Genomic DNA, 6,841 nt, shown 5'->3' with positions numbered 1-6,841 from the left:
CAAAGTCCCATTGTTTAAAAAAAAAGCATGCATTCTTCTCACACTCCCACAACTGACCCCACACCTGCACCGAGGATCCGCGACGAGCATGCGAGTCGGCTGCTCCGGGCGCTGACTGCGTGCCCCCTCCTCCTGCCTGAAAGTCTGTGTTGACCAGCTCATCAACCAATCACCTGAGCTGTGGGAAGCCCCTCCCCCTCCCGCCGTGCCTCAAATTCTGCATGATCATCCCAGTCCTCCAAAAATCCTCCAACGAAGGATAAAATGCCTTTAAGTTTGCCTGAATATTGAATAGAAACAAGGCGGTGGAAACAAAATCCCTCCACAACAGCACTGCAAGCTGTGTCACCCTGTTAAGAGCTGCCTGCTCTCTAAGACTCACTATAACAAATCATTAACCACATTAGCTTTTGAGAAAGGAAGAGAACGAAGATAATGCAGTATTTATACATCCCGTTGGCAGTGCAGGCTGTTTCCATAGAGGTCAATTCTTCTTCTATGTCGCCGCCTCTGCTCTGGCCTCCCGCTAAGTACTGTACTTATCCTTCACAGCAGGGGGCTTTGAACCACTTAACAGCTTTTCCGGAAGTGTGGAGCAGTTGAAGAATGATGTTGGTTTGATGTCATGCCTGGAAAGACATCTGTTAAATTTAGCAAAATGTGATTAAAACGGTTCTAAAAGGAGAGATATCTTTAAAGCAAACTAAATAGAGGCCTTCAAACAAGGACCTTCTTCATTGATCATTACAATGATTTCAGCTCGTCATGTTTGTTGGTCATCAAACTCGCGGATTGGTTCTTTACCCAGCGGGGAGTAGAATACAATCAATGTTGTATCCAATGACAACAGCTAACCAATTTGCATCCAAGAAAAGGAATTAAATAAACACTTTAAACTCATTCTCGCTGGACCCCTGCGAATATCGTCATTCTCCCACCTGCGTGCCGCACGCCTAATGACTGCCTAGGCGCAAGACATGTTTTCTGCTTCAGATTAGTAGAAGATGGAAATAGTTGTAATACAAAGAGCCGTTATGGGTCCCATACGATTTAAGGTGCAGCTTCTGGTGCTTAGTCCTTAGTAGACAGAATGTTTTATTGGAAATGAATGTCTGAATTATCAAACGGCGACATGTTAGCAACTGTTTAAGTAACTGAGGATATTTGATCAGAGAAATAAAGTTTAAGTAAAAGCAAATTGTTATGTAAATTGTACAGGCACCCTACTGCTGTTTATATACATTAAATTACAATTACCCATATAATCCACAGTAAAAAGGTGGACTGTAATATTTAAAACCATGTGCCTAACACTCATATTTCCGCTCTAGCATTCTGCTCTCATCCACAAATCTAACACGTTGTCTACTTGAGGGCATCTAGACTATCTAACTGCACATTTACCTCCCTAAACCTCTGTATCAGGCACGCAGCATCATTGATCTTTTGATCTGCGCATTGATCTCATCAGGGGATTTAGGGAGGCTTTTAATTGCTTCTGAGTGCGCAGCGAAACACACACGTTTTCCTGCTCGCTCATTATCCCGTATGTCAATTAAAACATTTGCAGGGAACCTCAAGAGTTCAAGGACCCAATTAGACATTATAAATTAACCCTTTTGTTTGAAATATAAAGCAACCTGTTTAACATTTGCTCATCAGATGAAACATTGCAAAAATTTGACAAAACAAAACAACATTTTCTCTAAACTGGTGTACAGTAACCTGACATATGATATACAAAATGTTCAGAAACATGTTTTCTGTTAATGCTGGATTGAATGAATCATTTAACACATTAGCAAAAAGGATAATTAACCTTCTATATCTTCTAGCCATTCTTGCACCCAAAACAAATGCTATTGATCATCCTTGCAGATTGATTCAGATTATTGAACGTTTTGATATGCACCTGGATGGAAAATGAGTATTATTGTGACAATGCCCGAGACGTCAACAACCTCTGCCACCAGATCAAAGTTTTATGGAGCCCCAAAAGCTTCTTATATATGCTTATATTGTGTATTGAAAACTATAGTATGTACAATAAAATTCTTGACATTATTGTTATTTGGCTTTTTATTACAATATTTAACAGAAGATATAGCTCAGTCTATATTTAAGTGAGACTAACGTCTCTTAGTCGTAAAGCGTAGGGTCTGAACACACAAGTCGAGAATAGCTGCTCGTGTATTTCACGTTTGATGCGTCTGTGAGCAGCTTTCCACGTTTTACTCTCTTGTGCAACAGCACCTGCAGCTTTAGTCTGGTGTGGAGACTTGATCCATCTTTGTGACAGTATTGTAACGTACTGAATGACATGTTAGGGTCAGTCTATTCTAAATGGTTCAAGATAAGAATAATTTATCGTATTTCCTGAGTTTAGGAGGTCAGTGAAGGTCTCATGTCTTGATGCTATTCCTGTTGCTCTTTCTCGCTCATCTCTCCAAATTATATTTTTAGTGGCTCACTCAAACTCCAACATAGGAGGTGTTTTGTCCACTCGGCAAAGAAATGAATGATATTTTTTTTCAAACCCTCAGCGAGCGGGGCAGAAGGGCCACATGCGCTTGCGACCCCTGCCCTAGACTATAGAAGTGAAAGTAGTAACCTTAACAGCCATCAGACAACATCGCCGTAGCAACCAGGGTTCACAAAATCACCCCTCCCAGAGCATAGCCGGCTTAGTCGGTTTTCCACTAAATGGGACCATCATTTATAAAAATGAACATCATGCTGTACACAAGACGGCTTCCATTAAAGTGTTACTGTCTTTTCTTTTTTTAAATAATAATTGGCTACGGTTAAGTAAAATGCTGCTGATTTATATATATTTATATGATACATCGAAGTCAATTTTCAGCACCAATGATCGTGCACATGATTAAAAAAGAGACAAGTTTGGTTGAATTATAAAGAAGGAGCTTTGAACTGGCTCAAAATTAAATAAACGCTGCATGTGCTTACTCACACCTTTTTGTTCACCTTTGTTAGAAGCAGGATGTTGCTGAATTATTTCAGAGGCAGGACACAATTCAGCCCTCAGCATCGAGCACTGCAGTGGCAGAATCGCACAGCTCCTCCATCTGCTGTGCAGGCTTCTGGTCTCCAGGGCGAATTCCTACACAGACCGGAGAGTTTGCATACAGAGTGAATAACGCATGAGAAAAGCAGAAAGGAAAAGGCGTCAGACATATAGATAATTTACTACATATTTACTTATAAAATAGGATACGATACAGAATATTTTCTGGTGGGGAACTTTAGTCCAAATATTATTATTATTTGAGCAGTGTGGAGTTCAAATTGAATCTTGCAGTTATTTGTGAAGTGAGTGCAGTGAGATCTGTCTACTACGCCCACACACCACATTAGCACACTACTGCATCCTTGATCTTTTCAGTAGGAAGCCTGGTGGAGTAGAGAGACAATCCAAAACATAGAGAGGCTGTTTCTAAGCGGAGTGGGGGTGGAGGGGGGGTTTCAGGGACAGCGACACAGAGCTAACACTCGGGGGAGAGACACAGCGCTGCAGCTCGCACATACAAGTCAGCTTTCCCTATTGCTACAGGGAGATGTGCATAACGTCGTTATGAGGCCCTTATCTCACATTGTATATGAGTAGTTTCAAGGTTGTTGACAGGAATATGTTTGCAGTTCATTCTTTTACTCCCCCCCCACACACACACAAACACAACGTTGGAGTGTGTGTGTGTGTGTGTGTCATAGGCAGGTGGCAAGAAAATGTCAGCGACGGCTGTGTCTGTGTGTGCTCACATGTCACGGGAGGAGAGAAGAATATATTTTGAAAAGGGCATCTTTTAAAGGCCAGAAGTAGTGTCCCTCTTCTTGTCAATTTGACACACGCAGGGAGGTTGAGATCCTTCAGATGAAAGAAGCAACATTTTATGATATTTAGTGTGAAAGCATTTTAAATCTTAAATCAGATATATACATGCAGGAAAAATGACATTCAGTCACAAAAGCCTTCCCCGATTATGTGAAGCAGAAAAACGTTGCTGCATCTACACAAACTGACAGACACACAAACCAACAAGAACAAAGAAACACTGCACGCTACAATAATCAGAAAAAATCAGTTCTTTGACTGATGTTTTTTTTTATATTTGTAGTTCTTTCTATAGAAACATGTGTAATGCACAGTAGTGCGATCACACAGGAGCCACTGGCCAATTCTGGGGACGAATTTCACAGACCCATAAATAGTAGAAATGGTGAAAGCTGATTCAAGTGGTATATATTGCAAGCTGGTTTTCTGAGCAGATTGGTAGCTCAGGGGTTCACCAAAGCAGTCAGGGTGTGATTACCAGCAGTGAAGCATTTCTATTTGCAGTACAACCTGGACAAGGAATATCTAGCAATGTGTTTCATGCATGCCAAAGGGCACGATTAAGGATAATGTTTACTTTTAGATATCCTAAAAAGTGTCAAGTATTGGGGGAAAAAACAAGGGGAGTCCTTCCAAGAAAATAATAAAGGGATGTATTCTTCAGCTAGACACAAATCCCACATATTGTGTAAAACTTGTGAGTATCCCTCTGCCACATGACACAACACTCTCACTTCTCATCTTGTTATTTAAAAAAAAACCTTTAGTTTGTAGTAAAACGAAGAGCAGGTTACACATCCTGTGGTTCCACCTGAAGTTACATAAAGGGGCCATGCTGTTACTGCTTACTGTGTGCATCCAATAAACACGCACACACAAACACTTTCATAACAGCCCAACTGACTTTTAAAAGTGGAACAAACACTTTGAGTTTAGATATAGCATATATAGCATGTTCTACTGTCTCTATTTTTTAAAGTAAGATCTGCGGTAGCAGCATTTTTGAACAACTCAGCAGTTTGCACTGGCACCGCATCATCTCATTTGAATAAACATTCTTGAAAGAGAAGATTTCTCAGCATGTATGCAGACCTCTCCAGTAACTTTGTGGTTTATAGCGTAAATTGGGCTGAAAATAACATTCAGCACTTCATAATAACCTGTCTTTAAGTGTAATGATGCTGCATCTGTTCTGGTTTTGTAGGGCTTTGAGCTTTCTTTACTAGTGTGTGGTATGAATACTTGAAGTGTCTCTGTGTGTGTGTGTCCAAGCAGAACAAGAGATGAAAGAACTCTGCCAACATCATCTGCTAACAAATATAATATTGATTTGCAGTCTTAGTCTTTCTGCACGTTGTCTCTCCGCTGGAAATGAAACGACTGAATAGAAAGGCTGATTTTAGTGAAACTCAAGTGATCCCATGTGATGATTCCTAACTTGTTTTTCTCACCGTTACCAAATAAAAAAAGGGTCTGGCCTTAGGCTACAACTCATTATTGCTTTCAAATAGTTGTTATCCTGCTGTGTCAACACCCATCTAGGGTATTATTCACGCTTCCTTTTATAAACACCTACACATAAATAGCTTGATTGTGTTTCAGAAACATTTCTGCTGCTTTTTGCAAATTATATATGTTTGCAAGATCAGTTTTTTTGAGAAATCAAGTCGTAAATGGTTGTATTTCGATAAACAAACCTTCCTTCCTTGTGGTCTCTATGGATTAAAGTAAGTAGCAGTATTCCTTTCGCACATATTGATAGAAGCACAGTACATGATATGTTTTCATGCTTATAGGTTTTTGCTTCCATTTATGACACAGATTTGGCGTCACAATGTTTTACTAGTAAAGAATTTATTTAAATGATCCAAAGTACCTCAAATATACCACATTAGGAAACCAATCAAGTTGTTACAAGATAGAAAGTGGTAGAAAGATGGGAACGTTTCAGAAAGCCTGGAAGTGCAACCGTTTTTATTGCATATATACGGACAATCGTGGTAAGGGAACTTTTAACTTTCATCACTTCCAAGGAATTCAATCAGTAGGTCGGGGTTGTTGGAAATCTTAAATCCAAGGTGGATAACATGGGTAGTACACAATTTAAATTGCAGAGATTTCCAGAATGTATGTCTGAGATTATTCCTTTCAAGGCATTAACTTACCTCTATCCTGGTGGGATTTGTCTCAATTGGTGAGAATAGAAGACACTCGACTGAGATATATTATTTTGACCCAGTAAAAATTCTCTGCAAATCCAAATTGCTTCAGTGATTCAAACATAACACCATGACAGGGTGTTGGGGGATGAGATGGCATCTTGTGGGTCTTGAACTGATTACGGTGTAACTTATTTGAACATTACGAGTACTGCATCATTTTGTAGTTGCTTTCTTTTGTCTTTCTTACGTAGACGAGTGCATTTTTATAATTCATACCAAAAAAACGTTTTTCAGTTGAGCACATACTAATTTGCTTAAATCCAGTGCAAGTTACTACTACAAATGTTCACTGTTTTTATAATTAACTGCCAGATTCACCTTAATCGTATTCCATGTACAAACACGTTTGAAAGATTGCATTTTATATATAAACAAATGTAAACTTTCTTCCATGAGATCCGAAATAGTCAAGAATATAAATTATAGTCCCTGTAGTAGAAATGTTTCAGTCAAGACTGCTGAGAACGGCTGTTCATTTGGTACGTGTGGGTTCATTTATTATTTCAGGAAGCCTGGGGACACTTTGTTCTGACAACTGTAATGAAGGTCAAAGTTGTTGGGAAATGGGTGCTGGGGGCGCAGATGTGCTGTTGAGGTATTACTTCTAATATGAAGTTAATGCCTTTTTTCTTGTTTGCTAGATAACAATAACATAGGGATGCTACCACAGGGAAACACTTGTGCTGGAAGTAAACCAGATGATTTAAATTCTCAAATAATATTATATATATTATAACTATACCCCCACATAATTACCTTGTAAATCCAG

This window comes from Gasterosteus aculeatus, chromosome 2 (assembly GCF_964276395.1).
Source record: "Gasterosteus aculeatus chromosome 2, fGasAcu3.hap1.1, whole genome shotgun sequence".
In the NCBI taxonomy this organism is placed as follows: Eukaryota; Metazoa; Chordata; class Actinopteri; order Perciformes; family Gasterosteidae; genus Gasterosteus; species Gasterosteus aculeatus.
The sequence above is the reverse complement of the archived record's forward strand: the minus strand, read 5'-3'. Positions refer to the sequence as shown.